At 34.1% G+C, this 16,820-nt stretch overlaps 1 long non-coding RNA gene across 4 annotated transcripts; it reads left to right on the forward strand.

The window, feature by feature from the left end:
- Nucleotides 1-12,484, forward strand: LOC132713519 (uncharacterized). Of its 4 annotated transcripts, none has more exons than XR_009623458.1 (11): nucleotides 1-304; nucleotides 2,425-2,597; nucleotides 3,007-3,222; nucleotides 4,761-4,881; nucleotides 6,227-6,273; nucleotides 7,106-7,322; nucleotides 7,895-7,946; nucleotides 9,078-9,159; nucleotides 10,733-10,871; nucleotides 11,521-11,626; nucleotides 11,911-12,483. It is a non-coding gene; the product is annotated as an uncharacterized LOC132713519 (long non-coding RNA). The 4 variants fall into 4 exon arrangements; XR_009623459.1 differs by having other exon boundaries at nucleotides 2,503-2,597; nucleotides 10,740-10,871; XR_009623457.1 differs by having other exon boundaries at nucleotides 3-304; nucleotides 2,503-2,597; nucleotides 11,911-12,482.
- The last annotated feature ends 4,336 nt before the right edge of the window (nucleotides 12,485-16,820 follow it).

Consider the following 16,820-nt stretch of genomic DNA (forward strand, 5'->3'; position numbering starts at 1 on the left):
ACCGGTTACGCTACGGTTTAGTTCACATCTGACACCTAACGGTTTTGAAACATTACCAAAACCGTGTTTATTTTTAAAATAAATATCAAAATTGAAAAAATTCATAGACGAAAATGTTGTGATGGCAGAGATCTAATCATGTAAAGGGAGATGACTGCGTAGGAGATTACACCTGACTTTTAATTTTTGCTTTGCATGATTGTCGCCCTTAGACTTTTTCACACCATTTGTAACCATTTGTAACCAGTGAAGCGGTGGCGTTTGCGTATTTCTCAAAATATAGTTTCTTTTATGCTCAGAAAGTGTAAGTTTATGAACTATGTTATTTTAATTTGAGTTTTATGTTATGTACATATTAAAGCTTTTAGGACATGTCAAAGTTATTAAAACGTGCCTCTTATGAGCATCATGTTGATGACTTAGAATTAGCTAGAAATCTGGCTGAAGCAGAATACAATCGAATGATGAAATTGCTCCTGGAACTCAGCAGGAAGAAGCAGAAACTGCTGAAGAGGAACCTGTCGAATCAGAAACATTTATCTATTTCAATCTAGATAGAGTTAGTGAACAAAGAGAATATGATATTGGCATAATGTTCCATTTCATCTAAACAAATCAGTTTTAATGAAAATAGTTTACCCGATAAAGATTACAGAGCTCTTCTGCATTCTTTGAACTAAAAACAGAAAGAGTTTTACAGTCACGTTGTTCACTGGATAAAAACAAAAGAGGCACCTTTGTATACATTTCATTCTGGTGGTGCTTGTGTTGGTAAAAGCATTGTATCAAACACTGTACTGGGCAGGAACCAGTTTCCGGATTCCAGTTTCCGGACAAGTATTATAACGGCTTAATTTTGGCTTCATCCATGACGATCGGTATTATATGTCATGAAGATGCTTGGTTTGATTGTTTAAGAAAATAGACTTCCTTCCATTAGTTGATACATCATTACAATTTTGTGAGGATATCTTACCTGCCTTATATCCCTTTGGGGCAAGTAATTTGTTCTGCGCATGCTCAATATTTTGTTTATTTCGGGATATAATTTGGGGTAGCAATTAATGCACAATGTACTTCATTCAAAGTTCATTTGGTGTAATTCCCCAGAGCTAAATCTGTAACGTATCGGAAAACGGTGTTTAGCTAGATTTACTCCACTTTCGCACTTCGTTGCTGCCGTACACACAAAAATATCCGTTCCACTTTTCAATCATTCCGAGACCCATCACGTGATCGTTATTTTTCCAATCATTATCATTAACATTTTTCAGTAAATCAGCTTAATTATATAAGAAAGCTAATATGTGAGAAGAAATTTTTTGTTATATTAGAATAATTATCAGTTAAAAACAGATATGAATAGCAGCTTAATATGTCTGGAAACTGGTTCTGCAAGAGTGAACAATTTACACTTTTGATGACCTAATTTAACCCTTCAGTTTGTACATTGCTTACGTCACCAGGCAGTATTAATTGTGTTATCGGACGTAGTTAAAGCTCAGGTTTTTGGTATGTTAGTTTTATTAATGCATGTTTATTATTAAAAAATAGACAATTAAAAAAACTCGAATTCTGTCCGGAAACTGGTTCCTGCTCAGAATGCTTAATTTGAAAGGAGAAAATACTGATGATATAATGGTAATCTTGTGTGCATATACTGGAAAAGCAGCTTTCAATATAAACGGCTCAACCATTTCGTCGGCATTTAAGCAGAAGTCTAACAGTCTAACCAAACATTAATATGTGACAGCTTAAATACATTCAGATCCAAATATCGAAATGTATCTGTTGTCATAATTGATGAACTATCAATGGTTAGTATTACTATGATGAGCTTCATAAATCGGAGACTGCAAGAATTAAAAGGAACTCGCAAACCATTTGGAGGTGTAAGCATTATTGCAGTAGGAGATTTATTCCAATTAAAACCTGTAAATGGTGATGATTTTAAGTTGTGATGCTGCATCTTTGTCCATGAACTTATGGAAAGAACTGTTTGTTATGTATGAGTTATCAGAAGTAATGAGACTAAAGGATGATCTTTCATTTGCAGACTTATTAAACAGGCTGAGAATTAACTCACTGACAACAGAAGATAAAATGGTTCTAAAAGGTTGTGAAATTGAGTCCAGTGCTAAGAAAAGCTATTGATAACGCTTAAGTTATGTTCATTTCTAAAAATAGAAGATAGGAAAACAAATTATCTTCTTTACTAATTTGAATATTGAGAGCGAATTACATGTAGATGTATCAAGTGGTTTCCTTATTGTTTTATATGTATTCTTTTGTTGGCAGTTTTCATTTTACACCTAAATTCTTTTGATTTTGGAATTATATGAAACAAGTAATGTAAAAATAACATAGTTTACTTTTAGAAAAGCTGAAGACAGCTTTAAGGTTTAAATGTTATCTTTGAAATAGGTCTAAAGGCTAAGTACATGTAGATGTCACTGTGAACAGTTTGCTGATGACGATTTTTTATTTCCTGTTTGTCTGCAGATGGTACTGATCAGGATGACAGTGGTCATGTGACTACATCATGTGACATGTGGAATACCTTATATGAGAAAGTGGTCTTAGAATTCATTGAAATGGTAATTTTAGATAATTTAAACATTGGTCTACTATCATTTAAGCTGAAAAAGATCATGTAAAATCAGTAAACAAAATATATGCAATTATTTGCCTTCAATTTAAGATATTATCAGTTTTGTAAGACAGAGTAACTTAATGAAAATGTGAATGAAAAATGTTTTGAATATAATTCAGAAATATTTTGTCTTAATAAGATAAAATTTTCAGTGTTAAGTAAATAGCTCTCAAATTAGAGAACAAAAATCGCCTTTGCCACAAAAGTTATCATATGATAAATTTATTCTATCAAACATATATTTGAAAAAAAGAGTAACTGCATTAAATTTTCAACTTGAAATATTACCTAATATTGGCTATACAATGGGCCAAGAAAGCACCTTTTTTTGTTAACATTTACATTTTTTACAGCACCTAGATAAGGGATCCATTACATCAATTTCATCACTGGTTCCCCAAGATATACTAGTCTAGCCATACAAGAGACAATACAGAGGCTGAGAGGCAACCCTGTCAGTTGTGTGGACTTATTGTCTATGCTAGGAACCAAATTTTTCCAGTTGGTCAGTGATCACTTGACTGAATTATTGGAACTTTTCCTGGACTGGCAATGCTATGGCTTGAGTGGTAAGTACATAGATCTACTTATTTTGACTAAAATCTGTATAATATTTAAAAAACAGAACACTGACCTAAGCCACTGGCATAGATCCAAACCAACCTTCTGTATAGCCAGACTTAACTTGGAAAAGTAAGACAGCGAATGTATTGTTAATACAAAAGATACAGATGTTTAAGCAATATTTACATGTGTGTATCAGTATGTATCTGTCTGCAAATAAATGCCATTTTTGAACCATAGGCAAAGCATGTGAAAGAAATTTCAGAGTTGCATCAGTGAGGTCAACAGATTTAGAGCATGTGACAGTAATCACTCTGCAATAGAAGCTTTCCAGAATATTTTTTAGATATACAGTAAATACATGTACAGTCGAACTTCGTTCCATCGAACTTGGAGGGCCTGTGTAAATTTGTTCGAGGGATCGATAGTTCGAGCCAACCAAGGTTGAACTATTATTACGTTGATCATATGCCTAAAGGTTTTCCTAGCTTACATTGGCCGAATGATAAATGCATCAATATAATTGTTTGTTAGAACATCTGTTCGTCGAATATTTCATATTCAGAATTATTATCCCAGTGTTTTAATTAAGTATTAACGTTACACTGTGTTAACCTATATTCATGCATATTGTAATTGGTTGAGTTCGATTGGGCAGTCACACCTAACTTGTAAAATATATTTATATGTTTATCATGGGATGAATTTAACTTTAAAAAATAAATTAATGAAATATTTATTAAAAAACATTTACATATACATATTAACTTGGTCAGAATGCTTGATTATTAGTTATAAAGATTTTTGACAGGTTATATGGGCCTATATAAACGGTTGTTTGTAATATAACTCGAGCAGCTAGGTGAGGGTTATATTGCAAACAACCGTTTATATACGGCCATATAATCTGTCAGAAATATTTATAACGAATTTATAATACAGCAAGCATCAGTTTTAGCTGATAAAGTGAGTTTCCTTTATATCATCACAGCAGCCGTGTATATTAAACTATATGAACATCACGATTAGCCAATGAAAAGCAACGTTACAAACGTGCAGTATTATAAATATACATATATATGTGTACATGTTTGTATGGGAGTGAAGCCGATGAGAGTTAGTTTACAAGCATTGTTTTATCTGGCATGTCTGTTATTCAGTTGCTATTGTTGTTGAAGGTCCCTTTAAGCAATTATAATAGAATAATTGGTGTGTCTATGGCTGAGTGGTTAAGGTCATTGACTTCAAACTGCTTGGCTGCCCTTCACTATTGTGGGTAAGAATCTTGACAAGGACTTGGATTCTTTCAGGTGAAGAAGCTATACAGCTAGCTTACAGAAGGTCGTGGTTTTTACTCAGGTGCCAGTTTGTGCCTGAAATAATGATTGGAAGGGAACATGAGGTCTTCCTCCACCAGTAAAGCTGGAAAGTTGTCATATGAACTACATGGTATTGGTGCAACGTAAAACCCAACTGAAAAAAAAAAAACGATAGTGAATTTTCTAGTATATTTTTCCATGTTTATTCCTACAATATTTTACAGGAGCCCATATAAATGGTTCAATTAGGGAATCAACAATGGGTCAGCTTGTGGCAGGCATGTCTACATCATATAATCCAGACTCCCTCAAGTTCAAAAAATGTGAAACTGGAACATTGAAAGAGTAAGTTTAAACTCATAATGTTAGTAAATAAATTAAACAAATTATTAAAAAATGAAATGAAAATTATCATCTATACTTTGTCAGATAAAAGTCTTAGAATGTGAAGCGTGTTTGCACTAGGATATTGGCAGATTTTGTTATTAACGTTTTTGTGCCCCCACGTTAGTGGCGGGCATTTAGATTTACCCTTGTCCGTCCGTCCGTCTGTCCGTCCGTCCGTCTGTCCGTCCGTCCTTCCGTCCGTCCGTCCGTTCACTTTTGTGTCGCACGTAACTCAAAAAGTATTGAACCTAGAGTCATGAAACTTTACAGAAATGTTGATCAGCATGTGTAGTTGTGCACCTGGGTATTTTCGTCTGGATATTTTTAGTATTTTCAGAGTTATTGCCCTTGACTTTGTAAAATTTGGCAATTTTCAACTTGTGTCGCATGTAACTCAAAAAGTATTTGACCTACAGTCATGAAACTTTACAGGAATGTTGATCAGCATGTGTAGTTGTGCACCTGGGTATTTTCGTCTGGATATTTTTAGCATTTTCAGAGTTATTGCCCTTGACTTAGAAAAATTTTGCAATTTTCAACTTGTGTCGCATGTAACTCAAAAAGTATTTGACCTACAGTCATGAAACTTTACAGGAATGTTGATCAGCATGTGTAGTTGTGCACCTGGGTATTTTCGTCTGGATATTTTTAGTATTTTCAGAGTTATTGCCCTTGACTAAGTAAAATTTTGCAATTTTCAACTTGTGTCGCTAATAACTCAAAAAGTATTTGACCTAGAGTCATGAAACTTTACAGGAATGTTGATCAGTATGTGTAGTTGTGCACCTGGGTATTTTCGTCTGGATATTTTTAGTATTTTCAGAGTTATTGCCCTTGACTTAGTAAAATTTGGCAATTTTCAACATGTGTCGCACGTAACTCAAAAAGTATTTGACCTAGAGTCATGTAACTTTACAGGAATATTGATCAGCATGTGCAGTTGTGCATCAGGTATTTTGGTCTGGATTTATTAGGTATTTTTAGAGTTATTGCCCTTCACTTTGAAAATTTTTGCAATTTTCAACTTGTGTCGCAAGTTTCTCAAGAAGGATTTGACATAGTCATTAAACCTTATGGGCAGGTTGCTCAGCATATTTTAGATTTGCACCTGGGGTTTCGCTTGTGGATTTATCCAGTATTTGTAGAGTTATTTCCCTTGACTTAGTAAAAAGATTGAGAGAACAGTGGCGCGGTGGGGGCACCCGTGTCCTATGGACACATTTCTAGTTATTGTCATCATTTCACTTAATTCAAATTCAAAATGATGCATACCTGTATATGATAGGTTTGTGTTATTTTTCAGGGTGTTCAAGTTATTCAGACAGATTCATGATGTTATAAATAATGAGAGTAAGTGTTTTAAATTATCATGTATTTTCAGGTAACATATGATGTATGTTTCATGTAATATATGGTGTATGTTCCAGGTAACAGGTAACATATGATGAATGTTTCAGGTAACAGGTAACATATGATGAATGTTTTAAGTAACATATGGTGTATGTTTCAGGTAATATATGGTGTATGTTTCAGGTAACATATGGTGTATGTTTCAGGTAACATATGGTGTATGTTTCAGGTAATATATGGTGTATGTTTCAGGTAATATATGGTGTATGTTTCAGGTAATATATGGTGTATGTTTCAGGTAATATATGGTGTATGTTTCAGGTAATATATGGTGTATGTTTCAGGTAATATATGGTGTATGTTTCAGGTAACAGGTAACATATGGTGAATGTTTCAGGTAACAGGTAACATATGATGAATGTTTTAAGTAACATATGGTGTATGTTTCAGGTAATATATGGTGTATGTTTCAGGTAATATATGGTGTATGTTTCAGGTAATATATGGTGTATGTTTCAGGTAATATATGGTGTATGTTTCAGGTAATATATGGTGTATGTTTCAGGTAACAGGTAACATATGGTGAATGTTTCAGGTAACAGGTAACATATGATGAATGTTTTAAGTAACATATGGTGTATGTTTCAGGTAATATATGGTGTATGTTTCAGGTAACATATGGTGTATGTTTCAGGTAACATATGGTGTATGTTTCAGGTAATATATGGTGTATGTTCCAGGTAACATATGATGTTTGTTTTAGGTAATATATGGTGTATGTTTCAGGTAACATATGATGTATGTTACAGGTAAAATATGATGTATGTTCCAGGTAATACACATGTATATGAGTTTGCAGAGGAGAATGTGAAGTATATAGAGTTAAGATGGAATGACAACAATATCATATGTTGAGACTGTTTTACTAGCAATAGATGGCTGTGCAAAGGAAAATTTAGACATTATTGTTAAATTACTCCTGGCTGTTGACAGAAGACAGAGTCTTCAGGTGTCGACATGGATACTGTTCAACTGGAAGTGAAATATAGGTATAGTTTTGTTTGAAAAGAAAATGAAATTGCCTAAAGAAATTCAGCAATATGAGCTATGCAATAAACAAAACAGTTACATTTTTTTTTTTAATTTTACACTCTTTGTTAAAGACCAGCAGTCAAATTCTCCATCAATATTTTTTCCTGTGAAGTGTGAGGAAGACTATAAACAATACTGCTTGTTAAACCTTTGACTTCATATGAAGAAAAATGTGTTCCTATGTTTCCATTATAAAGATGATTTATGAAATCAGAAATAATTGACAGTTCCAGTTTGAAATCATCTGCGGATGTTTCAAAATTTAAAATTGTACCAGTTCATGTTAAAAGTTGAATTCTGCTTAAGCCGGTGCTAGGGGGCGTGGACGGTAGTTTGCACTTGACAGTACCGTCCATGAACTAGTGAGGCTCAGTCAAATCGATTCTGTAACATTTTCAATTTTGCTGTGTTGGGCTCTTTTTATGAGTTCTTATATTCTTTATTTTATGATAGCAGTATTCATATTATAAGTTTTATTTTAAGTAGTTTAGGATATATAGAGTTAACATATATTTTTTCATGATTTTAGGGAGAAGAGCAATGGTGTTATAGTTGGTATTGATCTAAGTGGAGATCCACATGTAAGTCAATAAAAAAAAATTATCATTTTATTTTGAAAACAAACATTTAACATTTATACTGATAAATGTTTAAGATTGGCTTGACAAGCATCCATTTTGAAACAATTAAATGAGCCGCGTCACGACAAAACCAACATAGTGGGTTTGCGACCAGCATGGATCCAGACCAGCCTGCGCATCAGCGCAGTCTGATCAGGATCCATGCTGTTCGCTTACTAACTCTATTACAAGTAGAGAAACTGATAGGGAACAGCATGGATCCTGATCAGACTGTGTGGAAGTGCAGGCTGGTCTGGATCCATGCTGGTTGCAAACCCATTATGTTGGTTTTGTCATGGCGCGGCTCAAATATTAATTCCAGGGATATCACATTGAAAATTTGTAAGTTTGTCTGACATCATTATACACAGCATAGTTAGATTACAGACAAGTCTGGCATATTTCTGTTGGAAAGGTTGCAACGAAATTAAAGTTTTGACAACAGGACAAGGTGTTTACATCATATAGGTCATGTGTTGTGATAAATATTTTAATCCTAAAATATACTGAAAGAAAACTGCAATGCCACTTATATAGAGCTACACCATACTACACATTCTTGAACTGAAACCAAACTCTATACTATTTGTTTGACCATTTTCCTAACAATTATCTTGGTTTTTCCAAAAAGTTGACAATAGACTGTTTTAAAATGGAAGTTTGACCAATACATTTGGGAAATTCTGTAGATGAAAGATTAATGTAATAGCTAACATACATGTACTTATAATTACATATACATGTATTTAAAAATACATAAGTTTATGAATTTTGTGTAAAGTATAATATACCAAGGCTTAATTGGTTTGTTTGATTGGGTTTAAGGTCACACAGACACAATTAAAGGTCATATGGCGACGTTCCAGCTTTACTCACAGGTGGAGGAAAACCTCAGGTGCCCGTCCAAGCATTATTTCAGGCACAAACGGGCACCTGAGTAGAACCACCAACGTTCCGTAAGCTAGCTGGATAGCTTCCTTACATGAAAGAATTCAAAGTCCCTGTTGAGATTCGAACCCACAGCGGGGAGGGGCAAGTGGTTTGAAGTGGTTTCTTCATTCTTGCAGGTACTCATTTACATTCTCTTTTCAGGTTGGTAATACAGATATTTTCATTCCAGCATTTAAGGAGGCACAGAAACATGGTTTAAAGTTAGCACTTCATCTTGCTTAAGGTGAATCATGGGTTTCTATTTGATTGATTTAACCCTTTCCCCCATGAGCATATTGTGAAAATTGGCCGTTTTCACTGAAAAGCCTCCTGTTACAAGTTCAAACTGCTATGAAACTATGAAAAATGCTTCAATACTAATCAAACTTGGCACAAATGTTGACTGGACCATTGCCTTTGTAACGACATGCTCAGTCTTAAATTTCCTGTTACCATGGCAACGAGGGGACATCTCAAAATTGCCAAAAATCACTATTTTGCCTCGATTTTTTCCATCAAAATTTATTTCAAAGTGCTGCAACTGCTCAAGGGATTGAGATAGAGTCAAAGGCTTTTCAGCGTTGGTTAAACGTTACATTATGATCGACCTGGGGTCATTTTTAGCCTCTCACAAGTCCAAAATTTTCTTGGCAATGAGGGGCACTCCACCCCCCTTCAAACCCCCCTAACAAAAGGGGGCACATCCCCCTTCTGGCAACCCCCTGATGTATCGTTTGGATGGGGGGCGGCGCCGAAAAAGAGCTCATTTTTTTAGCAACATTTCTCAAACGAAAACTTATGTTTGGGGCCCAAATAGGACATTTTTTCACTATCTGAGGCCTAAAAAAAGGGGGGGGGGTGTCGAAAGTGCGTTGTTTCGCGTATATATGTGGTAAAGGGTTAAAATCAAATTATCTTAATTTAAATGTTAATTGTCAGTTAGGCCAATTTTACCACTGATTCTGTTGGTTGTCCTAAAATTTGGCCAATTGTATAGTAAAATCTTCTAGGAATAATAAGTTACCAGTAGTTGAATGGAATGTGAAGGATATTTACTTGAAGTAAATGGAAAAAAGATGTCACATAAATGTTATTGTCAATTTATCAATTAATTATTCATGATTCTTGTCAGTCCGTACTTATCTATAGTGAATGAGAGTAAAAAAGAGACTTATGTTCTGCCTAAAATATTGGTTAATTGTCTCTACAGCTCTGCCTCTGGGATGCTTCAGTCAAAAATATTAACTGATACAGGCTTAAAATAGATTCTTCTGCATTCCCTTTCAGTCTAGCAATGTTTCTTACTTATGTGTGACAAAATTGTACATTGAAGCACGGTTACTGTCATCACTTTTGTTTTAGCTGTAGTGAAAGTGAAAGATGATTTTGATAGATACAAAATGTGTTTTTTGTAGAATTTGTTTTATTAATTGGGGTAATGAATACATATTATTGTTATAATAGTTGACTTAACAGCAGTATAAAGAACTTATGATAATCAAAGCACTTTGTACAATACTACTAGTACATGGAAAGAGCAGCTATTTTTTGATACATTCATGAAATGTAATAAAAGGGGGTGGTTGCCGAATGATTAAGATGGCTGCCTCTCGGACTATGGAACTTGGGTTCAAGCCTACTTGGGTCACACTCTTGTTTCCTCATATGACACCAGTACTTCTTATGTAGTTCCAGAAAGCAGACTCAAAAGTGGTTAATATAATTTGCTAGAACTTGTTTTGCAATCAAGCTTAAATAATACAGTTTATGTTTTAACTACTCTACTGAATTAAATGTTACTTATTTTGAATTTTTAGGTTCCAGCACCAGAAGAAACTATTACTTTGTTAAAAGAAATTATATCAGATAGAATAAGACATGGAACATGTTTACAGCCTGATGCTGGTGGGACGAAAGATATTGTAGAGTTTGTTGAAAGTCATAGAATTCCATTAGGTAATGAATTAAAATTCCATTAGGTAATGAATTAGAATTCCATTAAGTAATGATTCAGTGATCTGAGAGATCTGTAGATATGACAATGTCTGTTAGAAATGTTTGAAAACCACATTAAAAAATGCTGCTCGTAAAATTTTGTTATAAATGGATTTTGGCTCGACTATTCAAAGAAAATAGGGGAGAGCTATTGTACTTACACAATATAACAGTGGCTTGGGTTATATTGTAAATTATTGTTTATATTTGGCCAAAAGTCCTGTCAAGAACCTTTATGAAGAATTTGTAATACTGCAATGTTCATTTGTAGAGATAAAAATGAAATTTCTTTGTAACTTAACAACAGCTGTTTATATAGGTTAGTTATATCAACATCATGATGATCCTACAAAAAGCAACTTATTTATAAACATGCAGTATTATAAAAACTAATGACAACTAGATTCACTTGAATGGATGATTTGTGGATTGTTAGGGACCTGTACTTGAAGGGTCAGCCCTCCTTTTAATCAAGTAGATGACAAAATTAAAATGTTTTGCAGCTTCATTTAATAAGAACAAATCTAGAAGTCTAAAGAAAGGTTGTTTTTGAAGATTGATTTTCATTCTTAGTTAAGTTTATTTTAATGATAAGACCTTTTTATTTCAGAGTTATGTTTATCATGAGACATCATAAATATGATATGACAGTACCAGGGTATGATAACCATCACTTTAAATTCTTGTATGATTTGGAACATCCATGTATTATATGTGTAAGTAATTTTGTAAAATATGTATGTGAAATATGTGTAACTTTTAACATATTTGTATCATTATAACAGGTGTAAATGTTTTTGTAACATGCATGTAAGTATTACTGTTATACATGTGAAAATTACACCTTGTTATACAACCTTGTTCACCTACAAGCAGAAAAATCACACGAAAAATGAGCACGCCACAGTTGGGTGCCAAACCCACCAACATATATTTTGTTAAGTATAAATGCATATGTGTAAAGAATAGCAGTTTAGTTGTTTTTACACATTTATTTCAGACAGATGATAAAGGTGTGTTTTCTACCTCCATTACTGAAGAGTACAGCATAGCAGCAGATACCTTCCAGTTACATGGTGCGTAATCGTTTCGGGCTGATTTGGAATATCTCCCCGTTCCTGAACTGATTTGGATTTTTTTCACAGGTTAATGAATTTGTAGGATTTACTTTTATGACAACCTTGTAAATTTTTTAGGCCACAGGATTGATTCATATTAAGGAAAAACAGGGCAAAGGACTGATTGTAGGCTTACGTCCTACAATTCATTACCGGACAAATCATATTAAAACCACTAAATTATTTCGGAATGATTTTTTCTATAATATGATCATGGAATACCTTAAAAAATGAAGACAATAATGACTTTTTTGGCAATCTTATGCTAGTGTTTAATACTACTTCGCTGACAGGCGAAATTTGTTTTTAGATTCCAACTGATAAAAGACCGTTAACATACCTTATAATTATAGTTGTATATGAATTCCTTAAACATTGCAATGTTCCGTGCAAGTAGAATATTTAAAAGACTAACAGTTGTAAATATGTTTATTATCCCCCGCCGCCTTTTCGGTTTAGTCTCCGTCCGACCTTCCGTCCGTCCGACATTTTTGTCCGGAGCATATCTCTAAAAGTATTTGAGTTATCAACTTGAAACTTCATAGGTGGATAGACCTTATTGAGGTTGAGTGCAGTGCACAAGAATGATAACTCTACCCTGCATAATTTTTGAGTTATTGCCCTTTGTTATTTTTCAAAATTGATTTTTGTCCAGAGCATAACTCAAAAGCCTATGAGATATCAACATGAAACTTCATAGGTGCATATATCTCACTCAGGAGGTGCGCAGTGCACAAGAATGATAACTCTACCTTTCATAATTTTTGAGTTATTGCCCTTTGTTATTTTTATGCCCCCGCCATATAATGGCAGGGGCATATAGTGTTACCCTGTTCCGTCATTCCGTCATCATCAGTTTCCGTTCATTATCTTAATAACCCTTGCACATATTGAACTCAAATTTGACATATGGATATGTCATGAGAAAATACAGGTCAAGTTCGAAATTGGTCATGGTTCGATGATTTTTGGCAGAGTTATGCCCCTTTTACATTGAAAATAATATGAAATTTTCAGTTTCCGTTCATTATCTCCCAAACGGTTCAAAACATTCAATTCAAAATTGACATATGGATATGTCATGAGAAAATACAGGTCAAGTTCGAAATTGGTCATGGTTTGATGATTTTTGGCAGAGTTATGCCCCTTTTACTTTGAAAATAATATGAAATTTTCAGTTTCCGTTCATTATCTCCCCAACGGTACAACACATTCAACTCAAACTTGACATATCGATATGTCATGAGAAAATACAGGTCAAGTTCAAATTTGGTCATGATTGGATGATTTTTGGCAGAGTTATGCCCCTTTTACTTTGAAAATAATATGAAATTTTCAGTTTCCATTCATTAACTCCCCAATGGTACAACACATTCAACTCAAACTTGACATATGGATACGTCAAAGGAATGCGCAGGTCAAGTTCAAATTTGGTCATGGTTCAATGATTTTTGGCAGAGTTATGCCCCTTTCACTTTGAAAATAATATGAAATTTTCAGTTTCCGTTCATTATCTCCCCAATCGTACAACACATTTAGCTCAAACTTGACATATGGATACGTCAAAGGAATGCGCAGGTCAAGTTCAAATTTGGTCATGGTTCAATGATTTTTGGCAGAGTTGTGCCCCTTTTACTTTGAAAATAATATCAAATTTTCAGTTTCTGTTTATTATCTCCCCAACAGTATTAAACATTCAACTCAAATTTGACATATTGATATGTCAAAGGAATGCGCAGGTCAATTTCAAATTTGGTCATGGTTCGATGATTTTTGGCAGAGTTATGCCCCTTTCACTTTAAAAATAATATGAAATTTTTCAGTTTCCGTTTATTATCTCCCCAACAATTATTACACATTCAACTCAAATTTGACATATGGATATGTTTTTGGAATGCGCAGACCAAGTTCGAATCTGGTCATGGTTCAATGATTTTTGGCAGAGTAATGCCCCTTTCACTTTGAAAATGATATGAAATTTACAGTTTCTGTTCATTATCAACCCAACAGTGTTACATATTCAACTCAAAATTGACATATGGATATGTCAAAGGAATGCGCAGGTCAAGTTGGGAATTTGGTCATGGTTCGATGATTTTTTGGCAGAGTTATGTCCCTTTCACTTTGAAAATAATATAGATACATCTTAGGAATAAGCAGTTTAAGTTTGAATTTGGTCGTGGTTCAATGATTTTAGACAAACTTATCTTTCCTGAATGTTGGAAAAATTTTGAACTTTCAGTTTCAGCACTCATACTTTTGTGGAAATGTATATAGCCATTATGTTGGCTACAAATATGCAATATGCTATTTTTAAAAGGTTAAGACTGAATAATTTCAGTGCCATGAACATTGTATAAAAATGGTTAAGACTGAATAATTTCAGTGCCTTGAACATTGTATAAAAATGGTTTGTGTTAACATTGAAAAGTTTTAAGGGCTTTGAACTTAGAATAAAATAATTTGTGCAAACAAATTTGGAACTAAATATTATAACATTTGAAATTTTGGCTGCATGCGGGGGCATCCGTGGCATGATGACACATTTCTAGTTCATACTTAATTTTTCACCTGAGTGGAGCAAAACTCAAAAAGTTTTTGAGATATCAACATGAAATGTCATAGTTGGATAGATCTTATTGAGGAGGAATGTTGTGCGCAAGAATGATAACTCTTCCCTATACAATTTTTGAGTTATTGCCCTTTGTTCTTTTTCATGCTATTTTGTCCAGAGCTTATCTCAAAAAGTATTTGAGGTATCAAATTGAAACTTTATAGGTGGATGGATCTCATTGAGGAGGAGTGCATTGCACAAGAATGATAAATCTACCCTGCATTATTTTTGAGTTATTGCCCTTTGTTATTTTTCAAAATTAATTTTTGTCCAGAGCATAACTCAAAAAGCCTTTGAGATATCAAAATGAAACTTCATAGGTGCATAGATCTCACTCAGGAGGTGTGCAGTGCACAAGAATGATAACTCTACCTTTCATAATTTTTGAGTTATTGCCCTTTGTTTTTTTGCAAACCTAATTTTTCACCCGAGTGGAGCATAACTCAAAAGTGTTTGAGATGTCAACATGACATGACATGGATAGATTTTATTGAGGAGGAATGCTGTGCACAAGAATGATAACTCTTCCCTGTACAATTTTTGAGTTATTGCCCTTTGTTCTTTTTCATACTATTTTGTCTGGAGCTTATCTCAAAAAGTATTTGAGGTATCAACTTGAAACTTCATAGGTGGATGAATCTCATTGAGGAAGAGTGCAGTGCACAAGAACGATAACTCTACCCTGCATAATTGTTTAGTTATTGCCCATTTTTTATTTTTCAAAAAATTAATTTTTGTCCAGAGCATTAACTCAAAAGGCCTTTGAGATATCATTATGAAACTTCATAGGTGCATAGATCTCACTCAAGAGGTGTGCAGTGCACAAGAATGATAACTCTACCTTTTATAATTTTTGAGTTATTGCCCTTTGTTATTTTTCATACTTAATTTTTCAATTCAATTTTTTTCTCAAAAAGTATTTGAGGTATCAACTTGAAAACTTCATAGGTGGATAGATTTTACTGAGGAGGGATGCAGCACACAAGAATGATAACCTACCCTGCATTATTTTTCAGTTATTGCCCTTTGTTATTTTCAGCCATCAGTATTCACATTTTCAAATCTGTAATCACTATAGCCATCAGTTTTCAGTACCAAAAGACCTCTTAAAATGGAATTATTCTGCTCTACTACATATACATTCTTCCAATGAGCAAACACATTCGGCGGGGGATGGCCATGTTGACATGGCTCTTGTTTTATATATTTTCTAACCTTGTCAAGCTCAAAATCCAATTTATCTGAATCAATCCGGTGAAAAAAATCCAAATCAGTTCAGGAACGGGGAAATATTCCAAATCAGCCGGAAACGATTAGGCACCGTGAGTTATCATCTTACGATGTTTGGCAGCTATCTTACAATAGTATTGACAATATATTCTCTAATGAGACTACTGAACAATTACAATGTACTTAGAGAAAATGGAAGACTTTAAAAGAGAATTTGTAATTGAAAAGTTAATATTATTTTCATTGTTTTGTTGCTTGCGGCTTGAATAAATTTTATTTTTTTCAAATTGTTGTTCATCAGTAATTAGCTTATTGGCCATTTAAACATTTTTGAAATTATAATTTCAAAATCAACAGTTATTACCAACCTTTACACCAATTTTAGGACTGTAGGCCAAAGACTTATTAGGTTATTGGTCAGACAAGCTTTGAGTGGTAAAAGCCATGACGACCTTAACCTACTGTCCTCAAAATTAATTGAGCCGTGTCACGACAAAACCAACATAATGGCTTTGCGATCAGGATCCATGCTGTTCGCTTACAAACTCTATAACAAGTAGAGAAACTGATAGCGAACAGCATGGATCCTGATCCCGGATGCGCAGGCTGGTCTGGATCCATGCTGGTCGCAAAGCCATTATGTTGGTTTTGTCGTGACACGGCTCAATTATAAATAGGATCATCTGAACTAAACCAGATCTTTATATTTCAGGCTGAAGAATTCTCAAGTTTAATATTGGTCTGTTTACAGCCATGGTGACCTTGTCCTCTTACCTCAGAATCACTAAGATTCATCTTGGCATTACCACTCTACCCACCAATGCTAAGGACTGTAGCCCAAAGTATTCTTTCAACAGTTTAGGTGGTCACTGAAATGGTGACCATGCCTTTGACCTCATTCAATAACGGTCATCTATTCATGCCCAACTTCCACACCATATCTTGGGA

The sequence above is a fragment of the Ruditapes philippinarum genome, unplaced genomic scaffold (genome assembly GCF_026571515.1).
Source record: "Ruditapes philippinarum isolate M1 unplaced genomic scaffold, ASM2657151v2 ctg10311_1_1_1_1, whole genome shotgun sequence".
NCBI classification, from domain to species: domain Eukaryota; kingdom Metazoa; phylum Mollusca; class Bivalvia; order Venerida; family Veneridae; genus Ruditapes; species Ruditapes philippinarum.